This window comes from Schistocerca piceifrons, chromosome 3 (assembly GCF_021461385.2).
Source record: "Schistocerca piceifrons isolate TAMUIC-IGC-003096 chromosome 3, iqSchPice1.1, whole genome shotgun sequence".
Taxonomy (NCBI): domain Eukaryota; kingdom Metazoa; phylum Arthropoda; class Insecta; order Orthoptera; family Acrididae; genus Schistocerca; species Schistocerca piceifrons.
The window spans coordinates 745,479,166-745,497,741 of record NC_060140.1 but is presented as its reverse complement, the minus strand read 5'-3'; the positions used below and the strand labels follow the sequence as shown (position 1 = coordinate 745,497,741).

Here is an 18,576-nt window from a genome sequence, read left to right as displayed (position 1 = left end):
TACTGAAATGAATTTTGATGCCGCATGTTCTTATTGTTTTGCTTCGCCATTTTACATGTTTAATGATAATGGTACTGCATGAACGCATGCATGTTTCACGATCTGACAGTGCCTGACATTCCGGGCTCTACTTATTACGGTTTACTGTACCACTGAGGGCGTCGTCATTAGAGCCCGAGCACAAGCGTTGACTGGGTTAGGACAGCGAAGGAAATGCGAAAGGGGCGTCTCCTTTTCAAAGAAACCCTATTCTTCAGTCTGATAATCTGTATGGTGGTGACCATAGCACCGAAATGTTTCGTAAAGTTTCTGTAGTTTCATAATGTAATTTTCAACATGCAACCATGTGGTCGCGCGTGCGAATCTTCCTGCGTGCCATTTTTACAGGTGGCTCGAATGAGCTACAAGCCTCTTAATTTCAAAGTTTTCCGTCTTCCGTACAGTTATTTGGGTGCGCACAAGAGCATAATACAGTATGAGCAGTCGAGTTACAGACCCGAATGACGATGACCTTGATGTGCCACGCTGGCTGCGTGGAGTGATGCAGCGCTTTAACTCACAACTGGTACTAACGTCAACGTGGCAGGGACACGCTCGTTTCCGGCGCTTGTTTAGCTCGCCGTAACAATAGACTAACGATTTAAAAGTCCGCGTACGTACAATGAATATGCAAGCGATTCCAACATAATGAGGATGCGACTATTGTTTCCCGTAGCGTAATAGCGCTACTTCGTTACTTCGGAAGTGTAGGAAACGAACTGGCCAAAAACGAACTGTTAGTCTATCTCTCAAGTGTAGGCATTAATTAGAAACTCAGTGATACAAGAGACAATTACCTCGAGCCATTTCGCACGTTGACGTGGAATCGTCGAAGCGGAAGTTCATTTTTGCACTACAAGATAAGGTCATCCTCATCGTCATTCACTGACTCGGAAAACATACACTATCGAGGAAAAAAACCGCATCACCACCGAATAATTAGCGTCGAGTAATGAAATTTCGAGAATACATTTCTCTAGGTACCATGAAAGTGGGTAATATTGCAATATCACAGGTTCATGTAAGCGTGAGATTAGCAACTGCAATTTTGAAATGCTGATACATCTACATTCACATGGGATACTTTCCGAATCACATTTAAGTGCCTGGCAGAGGGTTCATCGAAGCACCTTCACTATTCTCCATTATTCCAATCTCGTATAGCGCGCGGAGAGAACGAACACCTGTATCTTTCCGTACGACCTCTGATTTTCCTTATTTTATCATGGTGATCGTTTCTTCCTATGTAGGTCGGCGTCAGCAAAATATTTTCGCATTCGCAGAAGAAAGTTGCTGATTGGAATTTCGTGAGAAGATACCGTCGCAACGCAACACGCATATGTTTTGACGATGACCACCCCAAGTCCTGTATCATTTCAGTGACAATTTCTCCCCTATTTCGAGATAATGTAAAACGTGCTGCCCTCTTTGAACTTTTTGGATGCACTCCGGCAGTCCTATCTGGTAAGGATCCCACACGCGCAGCAATATTCTAAAAAGAGGACGGAGAAGCGTAGTATAGGCAACCTCTTAGTAGATCTGTTACCTTTTCTAAATGTCCTACCAATAAAATGCAGTCTTCCGTTAGCCTTCACCAAAACATTTTCTGTATGTTCCTTCCCATTTAAGTTGTTCGTAATTGAAATTCCTAGGTATTTAGTTGAATTATGGCCTTTAGATTTGACTGATTTATCGTGTAACCAAAGTTTAACGGATAAATTAAATGGTAAATTAATAACCTGTATAACCGGCAAAATATTGAATGAAAGCATCCAGACATGAATGAATTGTGTTGTACAAGTGCCGGACGTCAGTTCGTTGGTCGAGTTCCTTGCCTGTTGCACTTGCTCGGTCAATGCGGGGACGGTTAATGCTGGTTATGGATGACGCTGGTGTTGTCCGATGATGTCCCATATGTGCTCGACTGGAGACAGATCTGGTGATCGAGCAAGCCAAGGCAACATGTCGACACACTGTAGAGCATGTTGGGTTACAACGGCGGAATGTGGGCGAGCGTTATTCTGTTGAAAAACACCCCCTCGAATGCTGTTCGTGAGTGGCAGCACAGCAGGTCGAATCACCCGACGGACGACAATTTTGCAGTCGAGGTGCGTGGGATAACCACGAGAGTATTCCTACTGTCATACGAAATCGCACCCCAGACCATTACTCCAGCTGTAGGTTGAATGTGACTACCACAGAGACAGGTTTGTCGCAGGCCCTGAATTGGCTTCCTCCTAACCAACTCAACGCCTTCACTGGCACTGAGGCGGAACCAGTTTTTACCAGAAACAACAGACCACCAGCCTGCCCTCCAATGAGCTCTTGCTTGACACCACTGAAGTCGCAAATGGAGGCGGTTTGAGGCCTGTGGAATGCACGTTACAGGGCGTCTGGCTCAAAGCTGGCCTTTAAGTAACCGACTTTTAACAGTTCTTTGTGTCTCTGTGGTGCCAGCTGCTGCTCAAATTGCTGCTGCAGATGCAGCACGATGAGCCAGAACAATCCTCCCAACACGATCGTTTTCCTTTCCCTCTTGCCAATGCCAACTGGCCATCCGGAGCCCGGTCTTCTGGCGACAATACATTCCCGTAATCACCGCTGCCAGCAATCAGGTACAGTAGCCCTATTATATGACCTCGACCAAACTCGATGATGTGTTGTTACTGCCGTTTTCGTCTCCTTAAAGGCATTCTTGACTAAAATCACCACGTCCGATCCCAAAGGTAATTAACGCTGACGGCCGTTACAGCGTGTACATAAAGCAAATCTGATTTGCATCCTGACTGTGGTGCTACGAGCGCCACTCTCACGCAACTGGCGCGACATTTGAATAGACAACTTCAGATGTAAAAACACGCCTACAAACTTTCGATTGTGTCGCATACCTACTCCTTGGTGCTGCATTTTTTTTACCACCAGTGGCCGGCCGGAGTGGCCGAGCCGTTCTAGGCGATGCAGTCTGGAAACGCGCGACCGCTACGGTCGCAGGTTCGAATCCTGCCTCGGGCATGGATGTGTGTGATGTCCTTAGGTTAGTTAGGTTTAAGTAGTTCTGAGTTCTAGGGGACTGATGACCTCAGAAGTTAAGTCCCATAGTGCTCAGAGCCATTTTTACCACCAGTGTATAGACAAGTATCATTATCACTTGTTTCACGATTGAAAATTGTTTGCTACACCATGCTTCAAATGCCATATGCTGACGTAATGATTCAGAAGTATTTCGTCTCTCTTCTAGTTTGGGCTTCCAGCTTCCGCTACATTCTCAGACAAGAACGTAGAGAAAAAGTAGAGGAGGCGGGGGAGGTAATATAGAAACTCAGAGAGGTACGAACGACGTCAAAGTAATTCCGAAGTGTGCTGCTTCCCTCCTTTAAACAACATGAGTTTTTTTGGAAATTGTGAAGGAACTTAAATGAGGCTTGATGGTAGACGAAAGCAGATCGTATTTCAGCAGCCCCCTGTAAAAAAAACTGTCACTGGAAATCTGTACACGCTGCGAAAATATTCCACTATATCCATTTCATATTTCGTAAAGGACGTGAGTGCAGAGGGGGTGGGGGGCGGCAATCAAAAGGTTTGCGTTCGAGGGCGTTGCTGCGGCGTATACGCAATGTAGAGCAACTCCGATGCGGGTATATAAGCAGAGACATACGGGCAAGAGATCAGTGTGCCATTCCTGTCTGTCCGACTTGCGTGCGGTAAATGTGGAAAACATGAAGTACAGCCATCCATCGGAGAACGATGAATGTTTACGGAGCTTCATGTCTGTCGAAAGCCACCATTTTGGAATGGTGAGCCAGGTTAAGTGTTGGTCGCGATTCGACTCAAGACGCACCAAAATCGCAAATGTCGTAACGCAGAAGTTAGGCAAACTTAAGTGGAAGACACTCGAGCACCCGCCCTTTTGTCCTCATCTCTCCACATGCGAATACCATGCTTTCGGTCCCTTAAAAAAAGGGTCTTGAAGGGTCGACGATTCCTATCGCACGAGGATGTGCAGCTGGCAGTTAACGGAATTATTTACGCAGGAGGGCACGTGTTTAACCAAAAAGGCATCCTCAAGCCGGTGCGTCGGTGAGATGTTTGTCTCAATACTCACGACGATTTTGCCCGATTGGCACACCGATCCTGGTCTGTACACCCTTGTGTTACTTCATGAAATAATAATAATAATAATAATAATAATAATAATAATAATAATAATAATAATAACAACAGACGTTAATGGTGGTGGCTTTTGTCAGAACAATGTCAATGTTGATAACTCACAGATTTGTAGAAATTCTGTCGAATAACTATTACAGTAAATAGGAAAAGAGCGTCTTGGTGTCTAATTAAGTGTACAGATAACTTACGTATTCTGCTCCCTGCCAATTAAATGCCATTAAAGCAGCCAGGTGAGCTTTACGTCACATACAACTGGATGGATTTCATTTTTTTGATGCCGTTGACAATTGAGAAGGTAATGACGTACTTTTATTTCAAAATCTAGTGTATTTATTTAAATCACAGCAGCTAAATGATTTAAGTGGCTGGTTTCGGGCATTAGAGGCCATCCTGAGATCCCGATTGGTTGGCTACACTGCAACACGTTACAATCGCCGCTCTAATTTACAACTGACATGCTGTATATGCCGTATAGTCACCAAACAATTGAGATCGCATGATGCTTTTTAATGGCCGAAAACAGCCATCATGGCCTGTATCATTTCGTGACCCTTAACAAAAACAATTTAACGTACTGCGCGTAAACAGAAGAGCTTCCTATAAATGTATGATTACTGGAAGCAGTCACAATCATCTACGTATCAAATGGTTCAAATGGCTCTGAGCACTATGGGACTTAACTGCTGTGGTCATAAGTCCCCTAGAACTTAGAACCACTTAAACCTAACTAACCTAAAGACATCACACACATCCATGCCCGAGGCAGGATTCGAACCTGCGACCGTAGCGGTCACGCGGTTCCAGACTGTAGCGCCTAGAACCGCACGGTCACTCCGGCCGGCTATCTACGTATCCTTACAGCGAGCACGGAAGGGTGTTTATGGACAATTTGCCTCCATTTGCTCTATCTTGACACACTGCTGTTGATATTGTTTCCCAGTTTTCTCTTCGAGTCCTCAGACCTTCCTTAATACGATCTAGTCATCTATTTCTGCATCGTCCTATACGAGGTGTGTGTGAAAAGTAATGAGACATTTTTTATCTGCCTAAGTTTTTATTTTTTCAAACAAAATATTGTTTCTTTAAAAGTAGTTCCGTTCGGCAGCTACTCACTGGCGGAGTCGTCGTTCCCAGTCTTGGAAGCAGCGCTGAAATGCTTCAGTCGGTAGGGCTTTTAACATGTTTGTTACATTCGCTTGACTGTTCTCCAGAGTCCCAAAATGAAGTCCTTTTCAGACATTTTCAATTTCGGGGAAAGAAAAAGTCACAAGGACTCAGGTCAGGTGACTAGAGGGGCTGTGGAACAACAGGAATATCTTTTGAGGTCGAAAATTACGTGACGGAAGTGGCCACGTGACACGGGGCGTTGTCATGATGCAGCACCCACTTGCCTGCAATATCCCGTCTCACCCGATTCACCCTTTTCCTGAGCCTTTTAAGTACATCACCCTTATTGTTAAGCGTCGCCTTGATGCCACAAGAGCACGCACGAGTTCAACGTTTTCGTCGGTTTTCAAGTCAAAGGTCTCCCTGAGCGAGGGGTTCATTTTCATCGTGTTCAAAGCCTTTCAAAACATTTGTACCAGCGAAAAACTTGTGCTCTCGATAACGAATTTGCGCCATACACCTATTTAAACTTTTCAAAAGTTACACTCGCGGATTCCCCGAGTTTAACACAAAACTTGATGGCATAACGTTGCTGAAAAGACTGCTGTTCCATTTTCGAAACACAAAACAGAAACAACTTCACTGCTGACTTTCTCAAAAACCGCGTGATGGGGAGGGGGGGGGGGGGGGGGGGGGGGGGGAACGAATCATTTATCAAAGGGGTGAGGGTGAAAAAGCAGCATAGCCCAGGACGCGCAAGTGACTATACTTCTGTCATCCAGTATTTGAGAATGAGAGCACTAAGAGATCTCAACAAACTTTACACACAATTTCAAACACTTACGAAACTTTTTCTCGCTGACGACCCCAACAAAATGAAAGGAAAAACGTTTAAGGCTGATTAAATTTTCGCTGTACATGCAATAAAACTGACGCAAGAAAGCATGACGATTTAATTTATTGCTTCTTTACTACGAACTTTATTCGCAACACGTTTCACAAACAGTATCTACGTATGTTGCTGAATGTACCTCCAAAAATGTATCATTGTACGACACACACAATTCAGGAGATATGATGTCAAATAGTGAGATGCGTGAAAACTGTCGCACCGTGAACGATCTTTTAACGTACTACTTCTGTATTTTTAAGTCTATTCACAACACATTTTGCAGACATTAGGCAGATATACCACTAGATGTACCTGCAAAATTGTATCACTGTACAGCATATAGTTCAGCAGATACGAAGTCATAAGTTCGAGCTGCGTCAGATACAGGTGAAACATGTGCACAAATGCGTTGAAATATATTAAATGCCGGCTGTTGCCTTTTGCTTCGCTCGCATATCAGTGGTTTTGTTATAACTTACAGTGAGTAAGCAAGCAAGTAATTTTTCGAGATGTCTGCATATATACTGGTTTAGAGACGTATGTATAAGAAATGTACGCAGAGCTGGCATGTAGGTACATAATGAATGTGTGTATTACTTTGCTGTATGTCGAATCTGAAAGCATTATATTTTCTAATTACATTTAAGACAGGCCTCGTTTCATTACATTCGTGCAGAAGTAGAGTTACAGGAGTTCCTTTGGTTCGCCTGGGACTGGATGTGAGGTTTTGCCACCAGAACAGCAAACGCCAACCACTTCTTCCTTCCATTTCAATGCATTATAACGTCTACATTTTTACATTTTTTATCCTTCCCTTAGATGACTAATTTATGATTAACATAGTCAGTTAATAGATGCTAGATAAATGCAGTCTGACATGGGGCTCCCGACGTTCCACATGTAACCGCATGGCTCTTTTTAGGTCTTCACGCGTCTCGGAAAAGACGCGCCTGACCCTCAGCGTCTAAAATGCGACCGCTTGTGACTGTTCTAATGTCTGTGTAGCCCTTAAAACACCTGATGTTCCGAATCTAAGTTCCGGCAGACATCAGATTGTTCTGAGGTTTACAGGATCCGAGTAACATTCGCCGCTTGAGTTGTTTTGAAACCATGCTGTTAATCACACTTACGTTTGCAAGGCTCACAGTATTAGTTTTAAATACAGTTCTCGGGCTCACCGTCCTATTTTATTGTTGTATCTGCAGCAGAACTCTTCAGCAATGCCAAGTGGTGTAGCACATGAATATCATAAACCACGCTCTCAATAACAAAGGTTTTTCACTGGCACTGAATAATCTACAAAACCTAAGAGTTACCGACCAGCGCGCCAGCGTCATCTGCGTCCTACTCACGTACACCATATTTGAAAAGGTGAATAATACCCAAAAAGATACAACTTTATAACGTGACCTAGCTCTTCCTCACTGTTCAAGCTATTCTTATGCCAAATTTAATCGGAATCGGTTTAGCGGTAGAGTCGTGAAAATGTAACAGAGCTACTTTCGCATTTATAATTTAATGTGGATGGCATGAATTAAATACGTTGATGATTACATAAGCATTGTACTCTAGCTGTTACCCACTGCTGCGCTCGCGAAACAGTAAAATAAGATGAAGTGTACGTATGGCTTTACTGGCCAGGCGATACCGGTTGGGATGTTCGGAAATTATATATATATATATATATATATATATATATATATATATATATATATATATATATATATATAGAGAGAGAGAGAGAGAGAGAGAGAGAGAGAGAGAGAGAGAAGAAAAAGGACCGGGAAGGGATCGAGCCCGGCAACGCAGGAACGCTAACGACATGACCACAACCTATTCGCACGTGTTTGACCGAATCGTGGAAGTTAAGAGAGACATGACGCTCAGCGGCTAATACGTGGCGGACTTTTGAGTGATATTAGTATGAAAGTATCGGTTAAACACGTAGAGGATTGTGTAAGCATTACATTGAATCGTATTACGTAGAACACAACCAATAAAAGCATCTTCACGAACATGATAAAGGTCAAAAGTCAAATAGTAAACACTTTTTCAATGAGCAATTTTTGTTCCATATTTTGCGTTATATTCTTCAAATCCTCAGCGTTCAAGCTATTCCGCTACCAAATTTTATGGAAATCAGTTCAGTGCTTTAGTCGTGAAAGCGTAAAAAGACAGAGCTACTTGCACATGTATGAAGACGCGAAATACGCTTGACATGTGCGTAGGCGGGCAAAGCCATGGATAAAAAGCTCATCCTAAACGCCTGAACAATTTTAACCAAATTTGGCACACATATTAGTTACAATTAGAAAAGAAATACTGTGGGGGTAAGAACTACCAGCCTCCTATTGGGGTTAGAGTGATAACGTGGAGAGATTCGGGGCAGGAGGAGATGGACAGACAGTAAGAGTGAAGGAGGAGATGAGCATAGATACGGGGCGGGAAGAGAAGGTCAGATTGGCGGTGGGGGAGGCGGACAGAGGGGGGGGGGGGGAGGAGGAGGAGATGGACTAATGGAACATTGGAATAAATATACACCCGGGCAACGCCAGGTATACAGCTAGTTCATGAATAAAGCTCTGCTGTAGCATGAGGTTCCGGACATTCGTATTGAACGACAAAGCCTTAGTAGCTGGGCTACTGACACCATAGGTCCTGTACAGTTCAGTGAGCTTACTGGCGGACATGACCAGGAGCCGCATGCCTCACCCTGTGGCTGTCAATAGGGTTCAACGCAGCGGCCGGACGAGCAGAGCGGATATTTCCGCAGACGCGTGCATCCCGTGTTTCGGGTGTGCAGCGTTGCCACGCCTGCTAGCCAGTGGCCAGAAGCCAATGGTCAGCAGCCACCGGCCAGCGATGTCCAGGCGGGCCTCCGCGGCGGCGACACCTCGCTTGACTGCCCTCGGCGTAACTGGCTGCCTCCCTCGTACTCTGGGCACGACGCCCAACCACTGCCAGCGTTGCAGACTGGAGGAAACACATTCTGAACTACGTGGCGTACTCCTTTAGTTTCATTTCGAGATGTGATTATGTCGTACCGAGAGAATTTTCTCAAGACACCTGGACTCGCATTCTGGAAGAGCGGACTTTGAATTCCCGTCCAACAACACTGAGTGACGTTTTCCGTGGTTTTCCTAGACCCTCCACGAGGATGCTGGAATGGAATAATGTGCTCAAGCGTGTGGGATGCACAGCAGGTTCACTAACAGCTATCAACCGGTCTACAATGCGAAGGACAGAGAAAATGATTAAAGGGTTGAGTCACGGGATGTTCGGAGGAATGTTAAAACGTCGACTGGCAGGCAAATACTCAGGAAAACATGTTGAGAAAATTCCAAGGAACTGCTTTCAGGGTGGAATCCACGAATAATCTTCAGCTCCCCACAGACTGTTTCAATAGCGAATGAGAAAGTAAATTACTTGTCCAACGTTCCATCCGTGAGGGAAACTAAAAAAAATCCTAATATATGACAATGAGAAGTACCGTCTGCAACGCACTTAAATATATATTGTGTGTGCGTACGGCCATAAGCCAATTTACGTCTTCAAGTTATCGTTTTGTGTACTCGTTTGAGAATAGTCAAAAATCACCCCTCAAATCTGTATCTGACACCTCTACATAGCATCAGTTCTGAAGTTAGACGCAGTTCTCCATGGTATCCTCACGAAGTCAGTGTTTCTTGAGTGTGTCACGAGGAATAGTTTCTCTGTCACAAACTAAAACAAATACGTGCTGTAATGAAACTTCCTGGCAGATTAAAACTGTGTGCCGGACCGAGACTCGAACTCGGGACCTTTGCCTTTTGCGGGCAAGTGCTCTACCAACTGAGCTACCCAAGCACGACTCACGCCCCGTCCTCACAGCCTTAATTCCGCCAGTACCTCGTCTCCTACCTTCAAAACTTCACAGAAGCTCTCCTGCGAACTTGCAGAATTAGCACTCCTGGAAGAAAGGATATTGCGGAAACATGGCTTAGCCACAGCCTGGGGGATATTTCTAGAATGAAATTCTGACTCTACAGCGGAGTGTGCGCTGATATGAAACTTCCTGGCAGATTAAAACTGTGTGCTGGAGCACATTCGAAAGTGGGGGGGGAGGGGGGGGGGCAGAGGGCAGCAAGTGCTCCTCTTGCTCCCCACCCATCCTCTTGCGGACACCTATGCACTCAAGTTAATAATGCAATAAAAAATTTATGCGGCACACAATGTAACAAGCAATACCCCAATCAAAAACAAAATAAGTGTAACAGTAAAAATGAACAATGCAAAACAGAAATAACAAAATCTTTAAATAGTTATTTGCAGCTTCGATATTCTGTACTACAGTCATGTGGTTGTATGCTAGATGACGCCGTGCCATGTAACAGGCCCACTTGGTTCCAGTGTTTTACTTGCATACTTGGAGCATATTGTAATCATGGGCAGGTAGTTCATTCAACTTTGACCTGTAAAATGTGTCAGATGATATTCGTCAGTCGAAGATAGTCGTAGAAGGATGAAGTTTTGCTACATATTTGACGAATTATTGAAAAACTGTTTTTCTTACAACAGAAATAAGACTTTGCTTCAGAGTTTTAAAACAGCCCAACCCAGATTGAATGTAGCAGCTGAATTACCTCGGAATAAATACGTTTTACTGAGTGTGCAAGTTCCTCCTGTTCCTCGGCGAAAAAGACTTCTGCTGGTCAAAACCTGGTAGACTTAATTGAAAAAACTACTACAAGAATGAAATGTTAGATCAGGTACAGAGGGTCGGTTACCTACATTGCCACACGCTAGCCACTCATGTAATCAATGCGCAGTACAGGTGAAAAGTCGACAAATAAAGCAGAATCGGAAGCGGAAGTGTCTCCTATGGAAGTAGGATGAAATGTGAAGTGAAAGTGCTGAAATAGGTCGCCGCCTCAAAAGTTCTCTATCAGAAAATAGGGAAAGCTACACACAAGCACCTCAGCTAACTACATTCATAGGACAGACAGATTAACTTTGTTGGTATGTTTGCGGTTACTGAACGGTCGAAACTTCGGGAAGCTCATATGTATTGATAAGCCTACCTACACGTTGGTACACCTCGTGTACAAAGTACAAATACTTCTACATATGGGACATACTTCAAGTAGACCACGACAAGCAGTTTGTCTGTCTTACTAAGGGGAAATTTCTGCGATATCCATCGCAACACCCGAAAGTCTCAGCAATATATTAATATAATTATAATAAATATTTATATAGATAAATACATATAAATATTTATATAGAACTGGTTAAAGCAGCACCGTCAAAACTCTGAGATATTGGCAGTGATTTTTGATAAATGCCTTAGAGGTGACGAAGCCCCAAAGGAGTGGAAAAAGGCAACAATATTTAAGAAGGGCAACAGGAGGAATTGTGCAACTATCGTGGTATTAGTGTGATGCCATCCAATGCGAGAGTCTATGGCCGTATCCTAAAAAGGAGGATAGAAGAAGAAATAACTGAATCTGAAGAACAAAATGGATCCAGATCTGGTCGCTCCTGTACTGATGGAGTATGTACCCTCAAAAACCTAGTGGAGAAAAGGACAGCAAGGGGCCTTACAACCCACCTTGTCTTTGTAGACCTCCAGAAAGCTTATGACACAGTTCCACAGAACAAGATATGGTCAAGTCTAATTGATAATGGTGTGTCACCGAGCTATGTGAAAGCTGTCAGACTCTTCTACCACGGTTGTACGGCAATGGTTAAAGTGAGAAATCAACTACCTCAAGAGTTTAAGGTGACAAATGGAATATGCCAGGGATGCACACTGCCCCTACACTCTTTAAGATCTACCTAGAGGAGACACTAAAATCATGGAAAAGGAAATGCGGAAGAATGGGTGTCCCTATAGACTACGAGATCTTGTTCACTCTGTTTTGCTGACGACCAAGTGTTAGTAACTGGAGATGAGGAAGATGCAAATTACATGCTCCGCAAATTAAAAGACGAATATGAAAAATGGGATCTTGTCATAAACGTATCTTAAACAGAATATCTGAAAGTGGGAGAAAATACTGTTAACGACTTACAGCTCGGTTCTGATTCTGTTAAAGGGTGTCATATTTTTAAGTGCTTGGGAGTGACACTGTCATCCAAAGGTAGAAGTGTGGATGATGTAAACAATAAAATAGGCCAGGGCAAGCGAGCCATAAAACAACTAAATGGTATTCTCTGGAACAAAAACATAACGCGCTGAACAAAACATACCATCTACCACACAATGATTGAAAGTATCACAACATATGGTGCAGAGTTGTGGGAACTAACTCAGAGGCAGAAAGATCGCCTGCTGGCTGTCGAGATGGATTTCTGGAGACGGAGTTGTGGATACTCCAGACTTGACCATAATGGACATGATAGGATCAGAGAGGTTATCAATGTCAAAAGCACAATCCTAGACTACATAGAAAGGAAGGGCCTACTCTGGTATTGTCACTTACAGCGTATGCCAGACACAAGATGGCCAAAACGGGTATGGCAATGGACTCCACATCAAAGACGAAAGCGCGGTAGACCTGCGAGATGCTGGAAAGACGTCAACGAAGCAATGGCGGCGAGAGGTCTTAATGAAGGAGACTGGAATGACGGTGAACGATGGAGATTGGGGTGCGAGAGGCGGCGGCAGCCGTAGAAACCTCGCTCATATAAAATAAAAATAAATATTAACAGCCAGCAAACATTGCAGATAATGTTTAATATTTTCGTTCAGCTTCGCCTAACAAGGGAAACCACAGACCACGTATGGTAGTACCTTTCATCCCTCCCACAACATGGCTCAATTCCATGGCCGGTCTGAAGTGATCTTGCTTGCTACTATTTTTCGCTTTAACTCAACTCACTACTGCTCAGCTGAGTCGAATTTATGGCTGCGAGTCTGTCATCTCTCACACGTCTCAATCCACCACTACGGTTCTCGCATATGACTACGAGCATATCCCTAGTCTCAAGGGCTATCAGACATTTTTTCGTCAACGTTCATGTTACAGAGGCGGAGCTCGGCAACTGTACGTGGGTTAAGCAACAAATGCAGAGTTTCGGCAGTCTAATGTTGATCCTAGGATAGTTTCTGGCTCTAACATATAAACTTACAAAAGCTTAACGCCATTTACATTCCACATTGTCTAGTTGGTGGTAAATGTGACGACTCGGTGGACACTACTACGCCTCTCTCAGTCGTTCTTAATGATCGCGAAATGCCACGAAAGTAGAAAAATCGCTTATCGAACGAATGCGTTATCACATAGGCGTCCGCCCCGGTAGCGGAGTGGCCAGCGTGACAGACTGTCAATCCTAAGGGCCCGGGTTCGATTCCCGGCTGGGTCGGAGATTTTCTCCGCTCAGGGACTGTGTGTTGTGTTGTCCTCATCATCATCATTTCATCCCCATCGACGCGCAGGTCGCCGAAGTGGCGTCAAATCGAAAGATCTGCACCAGGCGAACGGTCTACCCGACGGGAGGCCCTAGCCACACGACATTTCCATTTATTATCACATAGGCTGTTTACAAGGTTGCTTGTATATGTGAACGAGCTTTTTTTTTCGTGATGAGGCCTTCTCATTAATGGGAAGCACCGGATGGTTGAGATGTTTCAGTGTTATCACTAATGAATGACCACAAAGCGTCACTTTCACTTTCTGTCAGTGTTCCAATTTGTGCCTCAGTGTTGCAGCGAAGAAGCGCTTCTTAATGCGTCTGTGCCACTGGAAGGGAGAGGCACATGACCCTGACTGTGCGCCGCCGTGTCACCTTGAACGCGGGACCTCTGCGTTCTGATAGCTGCGAGTCCAGCACGTGCTAAGGCACAAGATTCGGCGTAACGCTCGACCAGACGTCACTTGGTGACGACTGGCATAACTAAACGCTGCTCACAGTGTAGGCATGCCGCCGCAAATAGAGAGCTGTCCGACTTGCAACGAACACCTAAAGAGGATTAAGTTCTGTTTCACTTAAACTAGTACCCCTGTCTTCTGCTCAGAAGTACTTTTCGGAACACAAGATTTATCGTTCAACGACGAGGAGAGGAGGGAAGAGGAAATAAGTTCGACATTCTTAATGCAAGCAGCATTGCCAGTGGTGAAAGCCATTCATACTGTAAGCTACAACGAACTGGCAGAATGAAGCCTTAGAACAGGTTCCCATTAGTGCTTAGTAGCTCTGTAAGTAGTAAAACACAGTTCGAGTCCCGGCCCGATAAAATGTTTCAAGCGTCAAAGAAGTTCCAGTTAAGCTTTCCGCTTCTCCTCTTACCCACCAAAACTATAACATCACTCTCTCATACACACTGATGAATGTAGTTTTATTTCTTTACCTAATATTTGAAAATTACACAACATACATAAACGTTTGAATCTGATTTCGTACGCGCACTTTGTATATTGCACGATTCCCACCTAATTTACGGGGCTTTTCCCAATAGTCTTAGGGGCAGACACTTCATAGGTCCCTCATGAGACATTCGGAAATTGATATTCTGTCTCATGGGTGGGAAGGATAAGCAGTGTCTTCTGCATAACGGACTATTGTAACAATGAAATGAGTAGTTTTTTTACAGCGCAGGATTGTCTTCTCTTGCACTCACTCTATGAAGATAAGAGGATAGTAATGGGTACATAGTCACCCAATAAATAAGGAATACCTTCCACGCTGCCTCAAAAGTAGTAATGACATGATTGATAGAAACAGAAACAAATTTACTGACTGACCACAGCACATCAGAATTCGATAACAACAATCATTTTAAGAATAGAGGTATTCGACGCAGTAGCTATTTCGTAAAATTTAAGACTTGTCCCTACTGCACAGTTCAAAACTTCCTTGTAAGTGAGAGGTAAAACATGCTATTCCTATTAAGTGAATGAAATGTCCCCCCATACCCAGCTTCCAATGTACAGAGCTAACATAGCAACTCAATGTGTCGCTTAGCTAGACAAATGGAATTACATCAAAGTGTCACGTTAAGCATGAACACTTCTAAGGTTTGAGTTGCCCCAGGCAGTTATAAAACATTTTATAATAAACGGAAATATTCTAAATATGTTGAGGTGTTGTTTCTTTCTCAAGACTAGTAATAATATGAAAACAATGACATGAGGAACAAAAGTTGCCGAAGGTAGTCGTTTGAGCACTTCAGTATAATTGTTTCTTCTTCAACACGCACACAGAAAAAAATTGGACCACTGCACCTTATTTATTGACTCCTATTCATATGATTCACCTGTATGGGAGTTATTCTATTTGTTGTTTGCGAGCGAGTCCATTTTTAATTTCGAGGACTTACTTAATAATTCTTTGTAACACATTTTTAACAGTTTCTTTTGTCGATTTCTCTCTGACGGCATTAAATACCATGCAAAATTACTAACTCTGCTCGATGTATGTTAAGTAGGTCATTCACATTACAGGCTATCTCGTGAAAATCAAATGATATTGCACAATAGGGGCCAAAAGAATGAGGCTGTGCAGAAGAATGGAGTTTGCTCCGCCTAGCCATCCGATTTAGGTTGTCTACGCTATTCCTAAATAATTTCAAGCAAAACCCATGATGATTCCTTGATCAGAGGCACGGTCAACCACCCGTCCTATCCTCCTAAAAACATTCTTTTATACTCTATATGTGTATTTTGATTATTATGATGAAAAATTCTAGGTCTTTGTGAGATGAACTTTGGATGAATAATAAATCAAATATACAGTATAAAAAGGTATCACTGGACTCAAAATCGCCCCTCCATGATTTTTAAAATTTTCTGCCCATCCAGCATTACTTGTACCGGTACTCAGCGCAAATCCGTTGTTTGTAAAAGCACGAATTCTATAAAGCTTTCCTAGAGTATCCCGATGCACACAATCAAACGCCTTTGGCAGATCGGGTAAAAAGCAACTAACGATAACGATGACGGTGAAATGCCACCATCAAACAGAATGACGTCTGTATCCCCTTGCTCATCTCCGCGCAATTGCCTTCTTAGCGGGGATGTATGAAACAGCTTGGTCCCCGTATGGTCGACATTCAGTGACATACCGATTTGCAGTCTGTCTGATACACGAATATTGTCGAACATCCTGACTATAGATGCATCCAAATGTTAATATGAGATTAGAATGAATATCTCCGTGGAATGGTAACTCGAGTTGTATATTGATCTCTGATTGTTGTTTGCTTATACAAACTGTTCAAGTCCGCCGAGACCAGACTACTTTGTTTGACAATTTAGAGCTTATTATGTAAAACTTTCCTTCGGAATTTTATCTCAGCACAATGTACACAGCCTTGGTACTTTTGCAGCAGCAGATTAGAACGATCCTTAATTACTGCTTATTTCTCCCATGTGAGATGTACGTATCAAAAACTGTCGACACCACCGAAGTCACTAGAGAAGATTTGTAAGTCTGTCAGAGGGCAGTCCAGTGGAATTGCCTGAACACAGCAAACACCAACTCTACTAAGTGCTCCGAAACTGAAGGGGGAAACCGACAAGAAAAATGGCAAACTGCTTTTCTCGAAAATAGCTTTACTCAAAGTAGTCCATCCACTTACTTTCACTATCAACTCGCTGTCTGGCTGTTGTACAAATAATCTTCCAAGAACAGTTAAGAAACTAATACAGAATAGATTCCGGCAAAAATTAAATTCGGGACGCAGATATAGATTAAGTCAAGGGCAAATCTTACGCGGGCAGACATGACGCGGGGAAAGTGAAAGATGGGACCAGGGATAACTTAAGTAACAAGCAAGAGACTAGGCCAGTTCCAAAAGTAATCATTACTCGTAAACAAGCAAGTAAATGTTTCCTCGTGATTTTTTTTTTCTAATGCCAAAGAGACGCTTTGAGAAACTACGATTTAGCATACAAACATTTGCACGTTCTGTGGGACAATGTCTACGGGTTCCAGGAACTATGCTGTTGACAAATGTTCTCAAACAGTGCCGTAGTCGATTTTCTTCTCTCAATTTAATACAAAATATTTGCGCTGTTCGGCTGGTAGCTAGACAAGCTCTCGATTACGTAACATGTTACCTGTTTCTCGAATGATCTTTGCTAGCGCAAAGGTATACCGATCTTCAGGGAACTGAGGGATTCAACGATTCACTATGAAAATTTCGGTTTTTGTAGCAAAAAATTATATTGACGTGAGAAAGCCTTTAATTCTGAGCCCAGCTTACTTTCATATTATTTCGTAGCCCTGTGGAATAACAGTAACTATAAGTTAGTATCCTGCTTTCTCCACGGGGAGAAAGTACCGAACATGGACTGACGCCAGATTGAATTCTCTCGCGTACAACAGCAAGTGGTACGTCGGTGTCTTCCTACATTTCGAACTTCGCGATCTACCTCTTTTCTTGCTACAAATGTTGACGTATTTAAGTCGCAACCGGTACAACAATATAAAGATACCAAGTTTTCGCTCACATTATAATACAAAGCATCTGCAAATTTTAAGACAAACATGTACAGGAATTTAATATATTCATGTCAAAAAACTTTTATGCTGACAAATATATCGCCTTGTTTCCTACTACACGTCACACTTTATCATTTGCATACACATAGGAAGAAAAACTCTGTTCTTCTCAGGGCTATAATAAACGTCAAGTGCTTAATGTATGGAACAGGATGATTGCTCTTCGAAGAACTATCAACGTACATGAGCGTAATTTGTTAGGTTATGTTTGCACATATTGTTACAATTCAATACCCTTAAACGTTCCGTAACTGTTTATTACAAATACATTACCTAAGATGTTGTTTGCTCTTCAGTATCAAAGATGTTCCCCACGTCCGGAGAGTGCAATCTTGATATGCTAATGTTACGTCGTTGACTTTTGTTTGACTTCACTACCGTCCGGAATTTACGGGCGAGAGAGAAATAACAAAGAATTTACTACCAGTCCCTCCACACGTAAACACGCACTAGTTAAGCCGCACAACTCCACAACTTCCACCACCAACGACCTACAGATATCGGCACTGAAATGCCTCTCCGCTATCAACGACTTTGCTTTTGCTTGCAACAGCTGGCCTGCAGGCGGAGCTCGACGGCAGTGCCTCACACGGCCGCTCGAGGAACTACGGTAGCATCTACGTCATCCAAGAAAATTAGCGCCGAGTTCGAAGTTCACGCGGATAACTACGCTTACGCTTTATGCAAATTCATCCCTATCTCAACGAGTGCGGTCTCCTCGCACAGCACTGGACATGCCGTTGTTGAAACACAGTAAGTGTAAACGTCAAATGGAAGAAAATGAAGCTGCCTAACCAAACACAATGTAACAACGGGTTTTATAACTTGTAGGTGCTCGTTGGCAACACTGATAACAGAAAGATCGTTGAAGTTCGCAAGCG

At 43.3% G+C, this 18,576-nt stretch overlaps 1 protein-coding gene and 1 non-coding gene across 2 annotated transcripts in view; both read right to left on the bottom strand.

Annotated features, from left to right (window-relative positions):
* LOC124788151 (NADPH--cytochrome P450 reductase) overlaps nt 1-18,251 on the bottom strand; it is a 211,469-nt gene extending 193,218 nt beyond the window's left edge. The window contains exon 1 of the mRNA XM_047255298.1: nt 17,969-18,251. The gene's annotated coding sequence lies outside the window, so the exon portion shown is untranslated. The remainder of the gene's footprint in view (nt 1-17,968) is intronic.
* Nucleotides 9,981-10,055, bottom strand: Trnal-caa. The gene has a single exon. It is a non-coding gene; the product is annotated as a tRNA-Leu (tRNA).
* Nucleotides 18,252-18,576: the final 325 nt, after the last annotated feature.